General features: G+C 36.5%; 1 long non-coding RNA gene across 1 annotated transcript; it reads right to left on the reverse strand.

Moving 5' to 3' along the window:
• Positions 1-12,820: 12,820 nt before the first annotated feature.
• Positions 12,821-15,366, reverse strand: LOC107819224 (uncharacterized). The gene is made up of 4 exons (XR_001655661.2): positions 15,199-15,366; positions 14,012-14,113; positions 13,853-13,928; positions 12,821-13,006 (listed from the first exon to the last, which is right to left on the reverse strand). It is a non-coding gene; the product is annotated as an uncharacterized LOC107819224 (long non-coding RNA).
• Between the last annotated feature and the right edge of the window lie 5,117 nt (positions 15,367-20,483).

Raw genomic sequence — 20,483 nt, forward strand, 5'->3', positions numbered from 1 at the left:
TTTTTGGGTGGCTTCTCGGTCTCCGCCGGGAGATCAAGATAAGGGGTGTAAGAATACGGTTCCGGAACTTTGAAGGTGGGTTCAGGGGGATATACTGGTTGTCGTGAGTTTGGAACAGAGGTTCACTAGAAGATCGGTGTAATGCAGCAGATGGAGGTACCACGAAAATAGGTATGATTGGTGGAGGAGGGTGCGAGACTTGTCTGGGTGGAGGAGCTTGTGATGTGTGGGAAGTGGTGTCGTGGCATTGTTGGTAGAGGGGAAAGGCTGGAGATGAGTTCACAGTGGGAGGTTCCTGAAGTTGAGCCAATGGTGGGATATAAGCAGGGTTGGCGGGATAAACCGATGGTGGATGACCATTTGCCCAGGCTTGGTACATTTCAGCCATTTGCTGCTTTAACTTATACATCTCTTCCTTCATCGCATTAACATCCAATTCTTCCACCTCTTTTGACGGGTCGACAATACTTGCCTCCAAATCTTGGTTGGCCATGTTCAGCTTGTCTTTTAATCGGGTATTGTATGAGTGAGTTGCCCGAATGCCAATCAACTAACCACCTGCCTGGACTCAATACATCAACAACATCCTTGTTAGCGATTAAGATTTTAACATATTGGTAACCGCACATTTTGGGTAATGAATGCACCTAAGCAGTTAACCTTTTCTATTATGCATTTGATCGGCTGCTTGCATCATCCCGGCTTTTCCATTTGCAACTTTCTTCTCTTTCTTCTCTTTTTTCGTTCTGGATTTTGCTTTTCTTTGTTTTTATCCTCTCATTTCCCACTTGTTTTGCCATTGCTTCTTTCTCTTATTTTCTCTCTCTCTTTTTTTTTCTCTTTTGGTTATGATCGAATCCTATGGAGATTGCCTACGTATCATGACCTCGCATGAATCAGATCGAGCATAGTTCTGGAAGATAAGTACGAAAGTAAATAATAAAATAATTTTTGGGATTTTCAATTTCATAAAAAGCAAACGCTTTGATTACAAAGACTCAACACTAATAGACTCCAAGAGAAACTAACAGACGCTGATGAAAAGATGAAATACAGACTCCAAAAATAAACTATCATACTCTGACAGAAGAAAATGCAGACTCGACAACAAATGACAGACTCCAGCAGAAAGAAAATACAGACTTAACACAACTGACAGACTCTAACGAAAAAAGAAATATAGACTCAAATGAAAATTCATGAATACATCAATGCTCTTGGTGTCCGCAGAACATCATTCGGTCTCGTCACGGGCCTATATGCAAGATCCCTTTGAAGTCGGTCCAAGTTACTCATTATCTTCTTAACAAATGTCATCATTGTCGCGAAGAAGGTAGTGCGAGTCATATCCTCACAGACTTGGCACTTCATAACGATGTAATCGGCGATGTTTCTAATTCTCTCTCTTATGACACCTTTTTCTTGTAGCAACCGCCCGATCTGCTGGGCCCTGGCTTCCAAAGTTTGCTCGGCCACATGATTTTGCTCCTGAAGTTGTTGCAAATCTATTTCTAATTGTGCCAATGATGTATAACAATGTTCTCTTTCAACCTTGAAGTCTTTCACATGTTTGATCATATTGTTTTCCATGGCGATGACCCTTTTCTTTAATCCCTCGACCTCATCGTCGTACTTTTCTTTCAACTGCTTAACCATGCGTGCTCGTTCATCTTCATTTTTAGCCAACTGTTTTTGAGCCTTGGCTAGTTCACTTTCTGCTTTGTTCAAATCAAAACTATAGTCACTCACTTTCTGCTTCAAGTTAGCTATGAGTGTCTCATCTTTGGCACTTCAGGCTGGGTTCTCTGCCGCTATTTTCATTTTCTGAATCTGGGCTCGAAGGACCTCATTTTCTATGGCTAGCTTTTTTTTTTATCCTTCGTCCGCCACGGCTTGCAAGCTATTTTCAAACTGAAGGTCCCTGACTTGTTTTTCCAATTTACTTATGGTAGCCCTATACTCGCTTTCTTTGGCCAACCAGTCTCATTGTTCTTGTGATGCCTCGACGAACTGTTGAACATGGGGTCTCTTTGCGGGCCTTTCGGGATCATGTTGAACTCGGGATCTTTTACCATACCAAGCAATAAAACTGGGCTCCACCTCGCCTCTAAATAGATCTCGTACTTGAGTATTAGGCCCTAAGAATCTGCACTGATGCCAAACCTGACGCACTTTTTCTTCTAGGAAGGCAGCTTTTGGCTCTAACTCAATGACCTGCCGACTTAAATCTTCATCGTGTGGGATGGTATGGTATCGGCTTAACTAGCGTAGGACTCTGTGTGGAGCATAAGGCTAAATACTCCGAAGACCCATCAACAACAAAAAACATGCCTCAGTCGACATATAGATTACTTTACTGATCGAGAGCCACCTGATCGACCATTCGATCTTGTTTGCAGTCAGAGATCTCAAATGAGCATGCCATGCTTCTGTACCATCCGGGAACTCATAACCCTCTACCCTCTTTTCATGTTTTTTGATGCATTCAAGGCCAGACATACCACAATTCAAGTATCCGGGATGGTGGCAAAGGTGTTCCTCCATCCATAGTTGTAACAGCATATTGCACCCTTCAAAGAACTTCCCTCCTTCTCGACAATGGGTCAGTGCTCGGTAAATTTCCTCCAAGATCAACGACACTATAGTCCCATTTGCCTTTTTCATCATAAAGTCGGCTATCCCTACAAGTCCCAACTCTATGTTCCCGTCTTTTCTAGGGCAAACCAAAATAACCAGAAACGCCGCTATGAAAGCTAATCCTCTCCGAGCTTCCCACTTGTCTTGGTTTCCCATGTGAGTAAGACCGGTATCTGGCGTTTCAAAGCCACGGGGATTCCCGTAACGTCGATACAGAAAGTAGAAGTACAGAATCCTTTGGCTAAATTTCCGTCTCGGATGTCACGATTGATGCTTAACAAGTCCAAAACTTTATGAGGGGTTACTATTCTCGGTGCCACCGGGTATTGAGTTCTAAGATTCCCTTCGAAACCGGCATAGCCTGCTATCTCTTCCAGTGTAGGAGTTAACTCGAAATCAGCAAAGTGAAATACATTATGCGCTGGGTCCCAGAATGGTATCAAGGCCTTAATCACGTCTTTTCTTGGCTTAACCTTCAAGAGCTCGATAAGACCACCCAATGCTTTAGTCACAACCTTTCTGCTATCTTCCCCCAAATCATGCCACCACATATGTAGCTCCAAAGGGATCTCTTCACGGACTGAGAAAGGTTCATTTTGAATTATGCTCATCCTACACATTTATTAAGGTGATTTTAATTAAAAGGAAACTATGACTCATTTTGACTCAAGAGAAATAATCATTTTTCAAAATTTTCACAAAATATTCGGCCTTGCCAATACGGCCTCTTAGCACTTTGACAACGGAGATTTTAAGGTTGTGTCGGCTAACCAGCCAAAACCTTTAAAAGTGATTAAAGGTGGTTGTTCTTGCAAAAGCAGCCTTCCGGTGCCCTTTTAGGGGCTATTTTTGACAAGAATGGCATCACCCTAATTATTTTAAAGTAAAATTTTAATTCTTTTGGGCTATTTTTGCAAAACGAAAGTTGGACCCGATGAGGGTTGCCTACGTATCTCACACCCTGTGAGAATCAGACTGGCGTAGTTCGGGAAATTTTTTTAAGAGAGCAAACCCAACTTCTTTTTTTCTTTTTCCAAAAACACAAAGATTTTTTTTATTTTTCTTTAAAAACCACAAAATCCCCCTCTTTTTTAGAATTTCGGCAGAGTTTCAGTATACTTTAGGGACATTGGTTTTCACCACAGGTAATTACCTCACACTGCTATTTTCTTTTCCAAATTCTCTCCTTTTATTAAAAAGCCGGTCAGCATGCAAATCCGAAGCAAATAAATGCACAAGTAGCAAGTAAGATTCATCAGGATGGTCTTTTTATTTCGGGTGCACCTGTCCTAGACAGACCCAACCCCTGTGTTGAGTCTCCAAAGTCAAAATGCACATGATGCAAACAAACGTTCCTACTAGGGATCCGGCATAAGGTATTGTTATACTAGGTTTAGAAACCTGGGTTTATTTGTTCTAGACTTGGCTTACCCGAGCGGACAACTCGAGCCGAGGGGGGGCAACGTACCGGGAATACAGAAGCTTCACCAGCTTTGCAACTTGTCCGAACCTCGTTCTAAATTTGGAATATGACTCTAACAGAAAAGAAGTCACACGAAGTGTACACTTCTTCATGATTTAGAAGACTTAAAGAGAAGAGGGATTTCACAACAGTTTATATACAGTTCACGGAATATCAAAGCAGTAAAAGCAATCAATTAGCACATTAGGCCCCAAATCATGTAACAAAATCAGATAATGGATAAAACCAACTATAACAATTATTCTAAGCTCGAATTCTTGAACCCTGAACCAGAGCTTCTGGGTTCGGTCCCCAGTAGAGTCGCCAGAGCTGTCACACCTCCTTTTTACCTACACCCCCGAAAAGGGGTGTATGAGGGAGTTTTTCCAATTAAAAGACAATCGAAATGGGATCATATTATTAAAATATTCAGAGTCTACACTTGGGAGATTTATGGTGTCCCAAGTCACCTGTTCAAATCCCGAATCAAGGAAAAGATTGACTCTGTATTCGATCCGCGAACCAGAAATCCGGGTAAGGAATTCTGTTAACCCGGGAGAAGGTGTTAGGTATTCCCGAATTCCGTGGTTCTAGCATGGTCGCTCAACTATTATATTCAGCTTAATTATCTGATTTTAAACAATTATGAACCTATGTGCAGGTTTTACCTTTTAGCCGCTTTTATTCAAAATTTTAAAGAAGTTTGAACGTCGTTTAAAATACGTCTTTGGATCGCGCAACATGAAATGCACCCACAATCCTAAACATATTTTATTCAACATTTTAAGATTTGAATTTGGGTCGCATGAAATGCACACCCGAGTTTAGGAAGGTAAATGTTATAAGAATAGCGCGCCTAAAGCAACTATGCGTCTTTAACTTTGCGAGGGCCACGGAAATTTGTTAGATGGCACGCCCCGAGTTCTAAGGATTTTAAAAGAAATAAGTAAGTGAGGGCCACACATTTAGGATTTTATTTGGCGCGGCGCACCTCAATTCCATTTAAAAGGGTATTCAACCTAAAATTCAGAATAACTATTTTGTATTATCTAATACGGCTCACCTCCCATCTAACTAATGGGCTTAATTAACACTAAATGTAGTCCAAGGTTCCATTTAAACTAATTAAAATGGCCTACATGAGAGAAAGCTAATCCAATCACGCCAAAAGGCTTGAGCCAATACCAGAGGACTGATAGCCCAATAAAAGAATGGCCCAGATTCGTTCAAAAGGTTCAGGATTGGGCTTCATAATTGAACCTAAGTTCGAAACCCTGCAGCTGAGAAATGAAGTCTATGCCACTGATTTTAGAACGCAAAACAGGATCTCGCTTTTACAACTAAATAACATGTGACTTTAAATTCTTGACAACTAAATAACATGCAATTTTAATCTTCAGAACTACGATGGAAGGAAATATCAACAACTTCTAAGGATTGGCACTCAATCAGCTGGAAAATCCAGTTTATCAAGAACTAGCCTTTTTTTCTTTTTCTTTTTTTTTTGGAAAGATTAATTAACATTACAATAGTGACTGATCCAAACTTGTCTGTCAGGCTTAAATACATTCACACGATGCTTATTTACACATTAGGAATTGGAAAATCGCTGGAAAAAAAACAAAACATTAACTACATAATTACGCTTACTACCAATACAGACTACATATTAGCTTCCCTTTAAATGTTAACATTCATATCTATTGGCAATTATTAATTAAGCAAAATAGCGTCGTTCCTGCAACAGTCCATATACACAAAAATCTCGAATGTCTTGAGTTGTTTACACACCATCAAACTATCAGGCCTCATGTTTTCCATCAAGACAAGGTGCAACATGAGTTTTCCCAGGAAATATTATATTACTACAACATCAAGATGAACACGCCAGGCTAGATACTATTTCACTACATCACTAACTTCAGAAATTGTAAGTGAATGGCTAACATTTATGATTAAAGGAAACAACATTCATTCATGGATTCTTCAGGCAATTACAACTTTCACACTTGCATTTCATTTTTCATAGAAGCAGGGAATACCTGGAAGTGAACAAAGATAAGAAAATGAAGTATCATCAGGTGCAGCAGTAGATATCAGCACCAAAACAACCAGCCAAAAAAAATCTAAACCCCAGAAATGATGTATAACAGCTCAGTATATCAAATTTAATCAAACGCAGCCCAGCAGAACCTTAAACCAAACTTGACGACCAAGTTCAAACCATTTCTCCCTCAGATGAGTTAAAACAGTTTCAGAAGTTGAAAGGAAATCAAAATCACAGAGCATTCAATGAAACAGTGCTTTTTCTAGAATTTTTAGCCGTTTTGAATTTTCAGAATTTCTTAGTTCTCCCCCAAAATCAGACTTGAACCTCAAGTAAAGATGCCCTTATAGGCTAGGTCTTTAGGGCAGCAGAGAATGGGTTAAGTTTTGCACTTGAACCCTTTTTGAATTTTTATTTTTGCTCTCATGTCCTTAGTTTTAAAATCAGTATTTCATATAAGTCCCAATCCCAGCTTCTAGGAAGCTTCCCTATTCAGTTACAAGAGATTCCCCCACCTAAATTTCCTATACTAACCCCTAGATCCTCTGTTTTTACTTTGGGAACCAAATGGGTCATATTGACCCAATAGCTCAAACAGACATGGGCTCAGATCCGACCCAAGAACCCACACAAACCCCTTGAGGTGAGGTCTAAACTAGCCTCAAAGCCCAAGCAGCAAAGACAACCCAAACCAAATCAGTATTTGATAGCAGGCAAAAGAAAACACTCAAACAATTTCCAAAACCCAAAACCTAAACTAAGTGACTAACTAATTAACAAAATAGGCAGGGATTCAAAATGACCTAATTAAATTAAACTATGCGACTAAAACAAAATACGAAATGAGAAGTTTAAGCATGGTACTAATAAAAACTAAACATAACACAAACTTAAGATTTGAAAAAGAAAACTGAAAAGCCAACGGAACAGATACAAACACAAAATCAATCTAGAGGGAACCTAGGTTCAAAACCTTGCTCGAATTTCAATCAAAGTAAAAAAAATATAACTAAAGAAAGGGAGAAGAAAAGACGAGGAATAAAAGGTGAAAAACGGACAGAAAAGAAAAAAGAAGAAAACTTACCCAGTAAACCCGAAATAACACTGGACATCTTGATTTAAACGAAACTGATGCTAATCACTTGTTCTTTGTCAAGAACAAATGAGCAGCATCAATTCGCGTTGAATCAAACTTCAAACTCGAACAAATCGGAAGCCTATGGTCATGCATGCCAACAGATTCGACGAAAATTGATTTTGGGCTTTTAGGGTTCGAACTCAAATTTGAAATTCGAAGAGTTCTGGGGTGATTTGAGGGGATTTGTTTGGAGATTTAGGACGGGGAGGTGGATAGGATTCAAAGGTGTGATTTTGGCGAGGATTGGTGGTGGCGCCGCCACCAGTACCGGTGGGATTTCAGGGCGGCGTTAGGGTTTTGGGTAAGGGTCTCAGGAGGTGTGTTGAAAGAGACGAAATGAGGGGGGGTAGGGTAGCGTTTGGACATATAAATATTATTGACTTCCCAGTTCCGGACCGTTGGATTAAGGAGATCCAACGGTCGTGATCAAAGGATAATCAAACGACGTCGTTTTGGGTACTATGGGGTTTGGACCGGGTTGGACCCGGATCTGGGCCGGGTGTGGGGCAATTTGAACGGGTAATGGGTGTATAATCATTTAGGCCTGGAAAAATTCGATGGAAAAGCCCAAAAATCTGATTTTTCTCTTATTTCCTTTCTTTTTCTTTTCCAATTTCAAATCCTTTTTCTTTTTTTTTCAAATTAAAAATAAAACCGAAATTAAATTTTGAACTAAATTAACCTACCCAATTAGATTAATTAATCACCCTAGTATTTACAATAATTAATTAAATCCTAAATTCAAAGAAAACTATAAAATTCAAAATTAAAGAGTTAAAAATGCAAAATGAGCTATTTTTGTGATTTTTATATCTTATAAAAAAAATTAATTTACCAATCAAAATAGTAAAATTAAATCCTAAATGCAGTGCATGATATTTTTTACTATTTTTCATGATTTAAATAAAATTAATTATGCACACAAAATGTAAACAAACATGAAAATTGAGCAATTAATTCCTAAAAACAAAAGAAAAAGAAAAATCCTAATTTTGGAGATTTATAGGAGTAATTCATGCGAGGCAAAAATTACGTGCTCACAACAGTCTAGTTTATTTCATTTCTGTGGAGAGAGTGGGAGCCTCTAATATCTCATTGGAAACACTCTTGCTGCAAAGCCAGTTCTTATAATCAATCTGTTTCTAGTCTCTTCATCCACATCTGCAATGAAGATGTTAGATTTATCCAAATTTGCTAGAAGGCCAGTTCTATTGGTGAAATGCTGAAGTGCCTCCATGACTCTGTTGATGGGTTTCATTGCCTTTACAAAATATCATTAGGTCATCCGCAAAAATTAGGTGCATCAGTCCCAAACTTTTACACATAGGATGGAATCTGAAATTCGGAAGTTGAGCCATTTTGTTCATCACCCTTGAGAAATATTCCATAATTATGACAAATAATAGAGGAGACAGTGGGTCTCCTTGCCTCAACCCTCTTCTTCCTTCAAAATATTCATACCATTCCCCATTCATCTTCACTGAAAACTTTGTTGAAGTCACACAATTCATAACTAACTTTAAAAATCTTCTAGGAAACCCAAATCCTTGTAGCATTTCTTTAATGAATTCCCATCTAACCATATCATATGCCTTTCGTAAGTCAATTTTCATCATACACCTTAGTGTAGTTTTCCTCTTATAGTGTCGCAGCAGGTCAGGGCATATTAATACATTCTGAATCATTGACCTCCCTTGAACAAAAGCAACTTGTGTGTCATTCACCACCAATGGTAAGACAACCTGTAATCTCTTACATAACAACTTTAAAATACACTTATACACCATATTGCAACATGAAATTGGACTGAATTGACTAGCTTCTCAACTTTAGGAATCAATGCTATCATTGTTGAATTAATCTGTTTCAGGAGCTTCCCATTTTGGAAAAACTCTAACAGTGCTTCTGTGATTTCCTTGCCAACAATGGTCCATGTATCTCTTAAGAAACTACTGCCATACCCATCCAGACCTAGACTTTTATTAATATATATGCTGAACATAGCTTTCTTGATTTCCTTCTCAGTGAAAACTCTAATTAGATTTATTTGTTGTTCTGCATTTCTCAGGAATCCTGTATACGCATGACTTCTTATCCCCCCACCTCACCAAGTAACTTCTGATAAAATTTAACAAAAACCCCTGCTATCACATTATGGTCTGTTTGAGTGACCCTATGTTTATCCTGTATCTGTATTACTGCTTGCTGTAGCTTCCTTTGTTTGATCACTGGGTGGAAATACTTAGTGTTATCATCACCAAGTCTAATCCAATTAGCCTTGCTTTTTTGTTGAAGAAACTTTTATACTAGAATAGAGGCTTCCTTATATCTCAGATCTGACGTTTTCTCCTCTGCCTGAAGATTCTAATCCTATGGTTGCAGTTGTAGTTTGCCCTGGATTTCTAATAGTAAGGATTTTGTCACTTGGACATCTTTTCGGATATTGCTGAAATGTTGTTTATTTAATTATTTCAACTTCTGCTTGAGTGATTTCAGCTTTTTGATCACCCTGAACATTGCATATCCTTGAACTTGTTCATTCCAACTCTCTCTAACAATCTCCAAAAAGAGTGGATGTGTGCTCCACACATTATAATACCTGAAGGTCTTCCTTACTAGTTGATCTTGCATAATTAAGACTCTGATTGTGCAATGATCACTTATTCCCTCTGGTAGAATGTTGACTATACACCCTGGCATTACATCTATCCATTCATCATTGACAAATACCCAATCTATCTTGTATAATACTCTATCTACCTCTTGTCTATCATTCCATGTGTATTGACCCCCAATGCTTGGCAATTCTTATAACCCACAGTTATATATGCAATTTGAAAAATCAACTACTTCAGCATGCATTACTGGATTACCCCCATTCTATCCTATGTATGAAGTACAACATTAAAGTCAACTAACCTATCCAAGGAATATTATTACCTCGGCCAATAGAGCAAAAACACTCCCGTAATTCTTTCTTGTCTTCTTTTAGATTATAAGCATATACAAAAGTTATCAGAAAAGTTAACTGTAAAGGGACAAAGGTAGCTTGGCAAGTGATAGCCTGAGCTGTGCTCCCTTTGATAGTCACATTATAGAGATCTGGTCTCCATATCACCCAAAATCTGCCATTGTAATGAGATTCATGATTAGTAGAAAATTGTCACCCTGCAAACATTGTTCTTGTTATCTCCGGTACTCTATTGACCTTTATTTTGGTCTTTAAAAGACCAATCAAGCCTACATTATTTTTATTAAGGAGTTTAGCCTCTTTTTGCTAATTAAGACCATTCAGACCCCTTACATTCCAGCTTAGTAGATTAATCATTTCCAGTATTTGAAAACAATTTATCCCTATGTCAGACTCCATCAATTTCTGTACCCCTGAAGTTGATGTACCTTCCCTGCCCAATGCTTGAAATGAATTTGCTACAACCATTGCATCCTTTCCTACTTTATGTGATTTCCCACGCTTTGAAGGTCGAACCCACCATCCATTCTTTTGTGCACCCTCCACTTGTACTTTGAATTCTTCCCCTTGTGTCTTATGTTGTGCAACCCTTGATTCAGTATTGTAATTGCTCTTATTTCTATCTACTTGCATAGTCTCTGTTGCCTTTTCCATCTCAGCTTCTTTCTCCTTAGAATTTTGAGGATTCTCCCCATGAGTTTCCTCTCCTTCCCAGTTTCCTTTATCTTGTTATTTACCTTATTCTTTCTGCATACATCAGTTGTATTCCCATACTTATGACAAGTATCACATACTGATGGTTTCCAGTCATATTTCACCTGTTGCTCTATTACAACTCCTTTCTCATTCCTAAAATTTATCTCTTCGGGTAGTTGAGCCCCAATCTTCACTTCCACCAATAATCTAGTAAAGTTAAGCCCCAATTTCTTCTCTATATTCTCATCAACCATCAATGGTTTCCCAACCAAGCTTCCTATTTTGCTCAAGCATCTAGCACTCCAATATTTGAAGTCTAGTCCGGGCAACCTAATCATATTGGAACTGAATGAAGTTCCTCCTAGTAAACTCCATGTCCTGGTGCCATTCCTTAACAATGAACCGTTTGTTGTTGAAGTGGTAAATGTCCCCTTGTATTACACTTTTTACCCTCCTCACAATCAAATCGAAACAGAAGTATATCATTTTTCATCATGGATTTTATTGATACCAATTGTCACACCTCATTTTTACCTGAGGGGAATATAAAGGAGTTTTTCCAATTTAAGTGGCATTAATCACAATGGGATTATTTATTTATTTTTTCAGAGTCGGCACTTAGAATAATTTATGGTGTTCTAAGTCACCGGTTTATTTTAAATCCCAAATCGAGGAGAATTTGACTTTATTTAAAAGTCTGCGAAACCAGAAAAACTAGGTAAGGAATTTTCACTACAAGATTATGCATATACAGCTACGAAATACATCATAGCTAAATATGAAAATTTCTGTGGCTAAACACTTTAGCCACAAAAAAAGTTTTCGTAGCATTCGTAGTAAAATGTTGCGTAGCTACAAATTAGCTTCGGACTTTATATAGTCCGTGGCTAAAGACTAATACTTATTGTTACAATATTTTTGGTGTTGTAGCTATAATGATAAAAGTCTTTTGCCACGAAAAAATATACTTATAGCAAAAGATATAACTTCTTTGCCACGCAAATTCAGATTTTGTGGCTACTTGTATGGTTTAATTTCGTGGCAATAGTGGGTTTGTTTAGCTACAAATTCAAAAGTCTGTAGCTATGAGCTGAAGTTTTTGCCACAAACATTTTTTTGTAGCTAAGATTTAACGTTTTTTGCCATGAGATATATAGAATTGTAGCAAAAGATTTTCTTAATTTTTTATAAAAAGTGAAAATGTATAACCATACCCTTTTTGGTGGCAACTTTATATATGTTTAGCTACAAATTTAAAAATTTCATAGCTACAAATTAAAGAATTTGCCACAAACATTGATAGCCACACAAATTTATATATTGTAGCTAAGAATCAATGCTTTTTATATATATGGAGATTTTTACCTGGCTGATCCTTTATTTAATATTACTTTTATTAGTTGCATCACTTCTTCTTTATTCCATAAATGGCAGATCCTTTTACAAATTTAGCATATTTTAAAATTTATGTGATGAGGAATTAAGGGACACCATTAAATGGGGAATTTAATAGCTAACTTTTCTCTCTCACGTTGGTTTTTTTTTGTTTGGGGGAAGAGGGGGGGGGGGGGGTGCTTTGTCCGTTTCTTAATTTACGCAAGATCTTTTCAAATCCCACAGAATATTTTACCCCATTATTTTTTTATTTTTTTCGCTCCTTCACTCTGCTTCTTCTCTTTATATATACATTTTAAATTTGTATTTTATATAAATTTGTATATATGACCTATAAAAAGTGCATATATTCGATGCATGTATTAAGAATATTTCAAGGTATAATTTATGTATTTCTTGATGAAATCTGAATATACTTTGTATATATTTGAGATAAAACATTTTCCGAACTTCTCCATGTCTATGCAAACATAATAAAATATAATGTATATTTCAATACATTAGCAAGAAGACATAACTAAAGGTTCAACAATATCATTCAAAATAAATTAAACTATTAAAAGGTTGCTCTACTCAAACATATCAATATACTTTTACAAGAGAAAAAAATAGTCACTCATGTCCCAATCGATCTGGATGCTTTCTGTGCTCCTCCATAAGCTGCAATAGCAATTATAAAAAAAAAAGTTAAGAAAATGGTGGAATTATGTCCACATGAAACAGCTTAAGTTTACTTGTCATATGAAATTTTTCTTAAAGAAATCACATATTTTCTAGAATTGATTTTATACAACAACAACAACAACAACAATAACAAAAATCCAGTGTAATCCCACAAGTGGAGTTTGGGAAGGTAGTGTATATGTATACCTTACCCCTACGCTAGGGGTAGAAAGTTAGTTAGAGTTGGATGAACAACAGATATCCTTCTAAATTTATTCTCATCATATATCCAACTTTGCTAGCTTACAATCCATTTCTTTCTTGATTCTTCAACTTAAGAACCTAAAAAACTATATGAAAAGTCAACATAATCAGAATGTACTATATATTAAAAGTTATATTGTCAGCATGAATTTTGGGACAACACTGAAATTTTAGAACTTGTAGACATCCCTCTCACATAACTTTACATTTACACTTCTTATTGTAAATCTTTCAGCTATTTGTCAATGCAAATGCAAGATATGATTCATTTAGCATTTCTAAGGACTTAATGAAGCAGGAGAGTGGATCGTACATTATAGTTGATATCTGCTTTAAAGTGTGACAATAAGAGCCAAGACTTTGAATCAAACCAAATTTTTAAAAAACACACTGCTTAGGGCTCTTGTGTGTCTAAATATCAGAAGATCCTTGATTGATCCAATGCTTCCTAAAGTAGGACCAAAGATTACTTCTTACTCGTTTGTAGCAAGGGACAATAATACTTTGTTTTCTGCTGATATTTAGGGTGAGACTATAATCAATTTAAAGAATACTATAGCAATCAGTAAGCTAATTAACCTTCAAGAGAGGATGCTCTATTGGTCGTAGCTCTGGATAATAGGTACTTGCTCTTCTTACTAGCTAGTTCCTGCAACTTTGATTTAAACAACGGAAATAGCAACATTATTAACTAACATTGGCATATACCACTTAGTGATAAAGTTTAACAATACTTACTCGATATCGTACGTAGCAGCAAGACCTTTGTATTTGTCATCATAATTTGGCAATAATAATGAGCCACTTCAATTCAGCACGGATAGAAGTAACTTTGTCCAACTGTAAAGAACTTAATTTTGTTAGATCGATTCTAGAGGTTAAAATCCAGAAGTGAAACGATACAGCACATTAAATCGAGACCTAATTGTGTTTCCAGATTAGTGTACAGTTTAAGTCAACCCAGCTATCCTGAACAATACTGTTCACAAGAAGAAAATGTGAATACACTTCATTGAAAAAAGAAGAGAATGCGAATAGTAAATGCAACAGGGACAACAATCTTATAAGATGGAGCGACAATAATATTAGAGGACAAAGAACAACTGATAAGAATGGTATTAAAGAAAAGCATATCTTTGTGTATTTGTAAACTACTACCAAAAAATTTATGAAAGTCCAAGTTAACTTCTTACTTTTAAATTCTTATTAGAGGCTGATTTAATCTTTTCTTAAGAGTATTATTCGACCTTTCAAAATTTGATTGAATAATCCTTATTAGTCATAGTTGAAAAACAATCTATACAAGATCAACCTCCTACATGACGTACTTATTATACTTTTTTTGGATCATAAAGAGCAATACATGAGCTGTGACTGTCAATTTCTTATTAGCCAACATTGATTCCATCAAACATAATTACCTTGTTCTAATTTCATTTGATTCATTGGCTTCTCAAGAAAATTTTGGGAACTAGTTTTCACAATATTTCTTGATCCAGAGTTTCCTTTATTTTGCATATAATCCACCAGCAATAAAATTAAAGCAAATAGTGACCAAAAATCCAACATAGTCTAATTATTATACTAACAAATCAGAAATATAAATCAGTGTAAGAAATGAGACAAAATTGCAGAATACCCATTACACAAAGAGCACAAAAATAAAAGAGAAAACTGAAACTAAAGTGAATAGAAATTCCAGAAATTACCAACTATTATATCATCAAAACAATGTCTAAATCGAGATAGAAATGCTAAATTGTAGAGTATTTGAAGTAATCTACAACTTTTTACAGAAAAATAAAACATAATGGAAACCCACAATAACTCCTAGACCAATTCACCATCAAATAATCCACCGTGTATGTGAGAACCAAAATGCATAATACCTACCCGGAAGATGAAAATTTTGAAGAGTTCCTTACCTTTGACCAGTTAGGTTTTGGGCGACGAGGAACTTAGATCGCAGCGGTATAGATTTCATACACCTTGTTGGTATGAACTGTATATCTATATATTATTAAAAGAACACAAAAGAACCAAGCGAAATGCCAGAATAATAGAATCTAAAATTGAATCACACATGACATAATTAGTTATTAAATTAGTTATTGGTTATCTTTTTTAATTGGGTACTAAAATTGGCGAATATGGTATTTGATGACGCGGCGGAAGCAGCTAAATAGAGAGTGCCTTAAGATGTGTGAATCTAATACACGATATGAATATAAAGATTAAGACATTTGAATACACGTCTCGATGTTAAGATGTGTATTAAGATCTGAATACTAAATGATTAAGACTGTTTGATTTTTAACATTTGAATATATAAAATTTACGTTTATTTGAAAGTTAATAAAAATAACATTCAAATAAAATAATAATAAATCTAATATTCCATCACTAAAATATATAGCTTTTTAAAATATGATAGTTGTTGGTGGTGATGGCTAACGGTAGTGCTTGTGAATGCCGACTAAAGCCGGTGGTTGGTGGTAGATTTGGTTGATGGTGGTAGTTTAGGATAGTAGCTAGTGGTGATTGGTAGTGGTAGCTATTATGATTGAGGATGGTGGTGATGGGTGGTAATAATTAATAATAACGGGTGATGGTGGTGGTAGTTGTGATTAAGAAAGATGGTGGTGGGTGGTGGTAGTTTATAATGATGGGCAGTGCCAGCTATGGTTGTTGATAGTGATGTGGTGGTTAGTTGTGATAGATGAGGTGGATTAGTGTTGGTTGTCGTCGAGAATGATAGTGATGGGAGTGGTGATGATGGTGAGCGGTAGTTAATGAATATGGATGATAACATCTTAATGAAATTAAGTCTCTTTTATAGATCTTAATGATACAGACCTATTCAGACTCATTAAGTGGTTGTGAGTTAAAAAACAAACACATTTAATGATTAAGATCTGAATCATTAAGATTCAAACTTTAAAAACAAACGCACTTAATGTCTGAGGTCTGAATGATTAAGATTCAGATCTCCATTAAGTGCAAACAAATGAGACCTTAATCTATTTTTGGCTCTCTTTTGATATGTAGTGGAAGGGTTTTCTTTCTCCTCTAATCTCTCTAAATTAAGGCTTTGATTTTTGCCAAAAAATTTAGAGGGGGAAAGTTTGGAGGAAAACTTATTCTAAACTCATGATAACCCTCCTAAAAATTAGTAAAAAGAAACTAGGTAATTAAGAATTATCTTAATATTAGCTATATTGTTATTTCAATTTATTAAATCTAATTATATAATTATGAAATTAAAAATATAACTTATCAACATAATAAGATATAAATATGTAGTAGTTAAAGTAATAATTGGAAATCACAAGTAATATTTATACAATATTATACATTATAATATACAGTTAGACCTCTATATAACGATTATTTTATACAACAACAAGCACATTTTTTTTAAAATGACTTTTAATGTTATATTATACCCTTTTATAAAAAAAAATATTTTTACTGACAACAACATCCATCTCAACGTCTCCGTATATCAATTAGCCTTACTCAATATTTTATATTTATAATTTTATAATAGCCAAAAACAATCTACTAATTGTATTTTATTATAGATAAAACTTTAGTACATTCTATATGTTCCCAACTCATCTTTCAGGAACCAAAAATAATCTACTTATTCTGCCATTTTTCACACCTTCCACTTTCTTAATTTGTATTATGTTTTTAGAAATTTTAATTAATTGAATATATCATTTGATATTTTAAATTAAATAATTTTATTATTTTTTAAAACATAAACAAATTGAAAAATGAGTTTTATGGATAATCTTTGGTGCATAAAATTTAAATAAGATATTTGTCAAATAATATTATAAGCGCATGTGTGGGGCTTAGCTCCGTGAGACTTACGCCTCGGCCGTCGGGGCTTACGCTTCGGACATGCCCAACGCCCAGCGTACTGGGCTCGCCTAATATAACTTTATGTAATTGTGTGTAACTAACCTTGTAAATCCTTAAATTTTTTTAATAAATCGTTGACTATTCAAAATTATATTTTTCTAAATCATATATCATTAAGTTGAGAGTATTTTATGTCATAATTAAAATAAAAATTATTGCATGCTATCTACTAAGTGTGACGACCCGACCGGTCGTTTTGAACTTTTGCACTTTGATGCCAGTTCCTGGGCATGACTTGCCCCGTGTAACGTATTATGACTATGTAGATCGTTGGTTTTGGTTTACATGAAAAATCAGAATGAATTTGAAGGAACAGTCTTAGTTGAAATCTTCGAATTTGAAAGGTTTGACTAAGAGTTGACTTATTTGTATATGAGCTCGGATCGGAAATTTTATGATTTGGATAGCTTCGTTGGGTGATTTATGACTTAGGAGCGCGATCGGAATGCATTTTCGAAGTCCGTGGAAGGATTTGGCTTGAATTGACAAAGTTAATATTTTGGCGAATTCCGGTTGATCGGTGAGATTTTGATCCGAGGGTCAGAATGGAATTCCGAGAGTTTCTGTAGCTTCGTTATGTCATTTGTAATGTGTGTGCAAAATTTCAGGTCATTTGGACGTTATTTGGTTGACTTTTTGATCGAATTCGGATTTCAGAAGTTTTGGAATTCTTAGGCTTGAATCCGATTGTGATTTGATGTTTTGATGTTGTTTAGAGCGTTCCGAAGGTTGTAACAAGTTTGAATTATGTTATGGGGTGTGTTGGCATGTTTGGTCGGGATCCCATGAGGCTCGGATATGTTTTGGAAGAGTTTTTGGAAGATTTTGCCGTTTTGAGCATAAACATGTAATGATCCAAAGGTTCATTTTTAGTTCTAGAGATCGAAATTTGATTTCGAGACTTCCGAAATTTTGATAATGAATTGTAGGACTGATCTGGAAAGTTTGGTCTAATTTCATCAAGTCGCGATTGGGTTTTTGACATGAAACATGAGTTAATTATTTAACGAGCGAAATGGATATTGAACTGAGCAAATGATCTCTGAATTGAGTTTCGACTGAAGGGCTATGTTGTATTACTATTTGTGACTCATAGGAACAAGAATCATCGAATTCTGAGTTCGTATGATGGAGTTAAAGCCTTTTTAGTGAAAAGAAAAGCTGCTATAATTTTCTGGGCAGTTTCTGCATTTTTCGCACGTGTGAACAGTGACCGCACCTGCATGAACAGTACCCATGTACAGTACACATGAACAGTACACGTGAACAGTACCCCCGAAAATTCTGGACAGTTATAAGTCCAGCAGTCCGAGTTTTCTCATTTTATTTAACTTCCAAGCTCGGGTTTTGGGTGATTTTGAGCGAAAAATCACGGGAATTCTTGAGATAAGTCCCTTATGATCATTGTTACTCAATATTATTGAATTATCATTGAATATTCCGGCTTTTGAGGTGTAAATCGGGAATTTGGGCCTAGAGATTTGAAAATAAGATTTGATGATTTGGAGGCCGAATTGTTGTCGGATTTTGGAAAAATTTGTATGGTTGGACTCGTGGTTGGGTGAGGTCTCATATTTAGTAATATTTGTCGGTTCCGAGATGTGGGCCCCACGGGCGAATTTTGAGTGCAATTTCGGATTTTTAATGGAAAATGTAGAATTTCATATGGAATTAATTCCTATAAATTTTATTGACTGAATCGAATTATTGTGGCTAGATTCGAGGCATTCAGAGGTCGATTTGAGAGACAAAGGCATCGCGAGCTAGAGGATTAGCCGGTTCGAGGTGAGTAATGATTGTAAATGATGTCCTGAGGGTTTGAAACCCCGAATTTGAACTTTGTAGTGCTATATTGAGGTGAGGCACGTGCTGGATGATGAGCGCGGGGTCTTTTACTACTGAGGATTGTGACTTGGTCCATCCCGATTGATGATTTTACGCATATTTGATTGAAACTTATTTGTTATCATCATGATTTGAGCTGATTGTCATACTTGGGGTTCGTGCCAATTATTTGAATCCTTCAGGAATTTTTATCACTATTTCCTCACTGTATTGACTTATATTTAAACTCAGTCCTGTTTATAATTATTGTTTTACAAACTCAGCCGCTTTTATGCAGATTCGAAAACTCAAATGATATTTCTAAATGGTATTTTGGGCTGAGAACTACTGTTTTACAAATGCCTGAGGGGCTTATGATGATTTCCGGACTGAGTGAGGCCGAGGTCCATATGTGAGGATATGCCGAGTGATATGAAGCCGAGGGCCTGAGATACTTTATATGCCACGCGGTGGCTTGAGTGATGTGAGGATATGCTGAGTGATGATGCCACGAGGTGGCTTGATATAGCGCTTGGACCGTAAGGGGTCCCTCCGGAGTCTGCACACCCACAGTGAGCGCGGACCCATTGTTCTGAGTGATTGATACTATGCCCGAGGGGCTGATATGAGTGATTGTGAGGTAGCCCGAGGGGCTGATACTATTCTGAGAGTGAGCCCGAGGGGCTGTTACTGTTCTGATATTGAGCCCGAGGGGCTGTTACTGATCTGATATTGAGCCCGAGGGGCTGGCACTGTTCTGATATTGAGCCCGAGGGGCTGGTTCTGTTGATATTATGCCCGAGGGGCGGTTTGTTGTACATGTTTTGCCCGAGGGGCTGTTTACATTTCTATCATTTTTGTTACTCACTTGTAAACTACTTGCTTTACTTGTTGGAAAAAAAGGGATTTTCACTTGATTTCTCACTGCTTTACTGTTTAAAGTGATTTTACTGCTTCAGTATGGAATACCTTGTGTTTTTGCGTGATTTCTTACCTTCAGTCTTTATTTATTATTATTACTCACTGAGTCGGAGTACTCACATTACTCCCTGCACCTTGTGTGCAGATTCAGGTATGTTTTGGCTGATCGGAGGCAGAGTCATCAGGGTTTAGCAAGGTAGCTGCCGGCGTTCGCAGCACTGCTTTTCTCTCTCCTCATTTCATTAGTCTGTATTTGTACACTCCAGGCTTTCAGTTGTATTTATACCCTAGTAGATGCTCGTGACTTGTGACACCCCGGTTAGGGCTGTGTCGGGTTGTGCTTTCGTTAATTATATCATTAAATCATATTTAAACTGTTTATTAATGTTTAACTATTTTTGAAAAAGCGATATGGGTTTGTTGGCTGGCCTTGTCTTCACGAGAGGCGCCATCTCGACCGGAGCGGGGTTTGGGTCGTGACACTAAGACTGCTATGATTGCAAATTTTAAATAAATCTTTCATTTAAAAGTA

This window comes from Nicotiana tabacum, chromosome 18 (assembly GCF_000715075.1).
Source record: "Nicotiana tabacum cultivar K326 chromosome 18, ASM71507v2, whole genome shotgun sequence".
Classification (NCBI taxonomy): Eukaryota; Viridiplantae; Streptophyta; class Magnoliopsida; order Solanales; family Solanaceae; genus Nicotiana; species Nicotiana tabacum.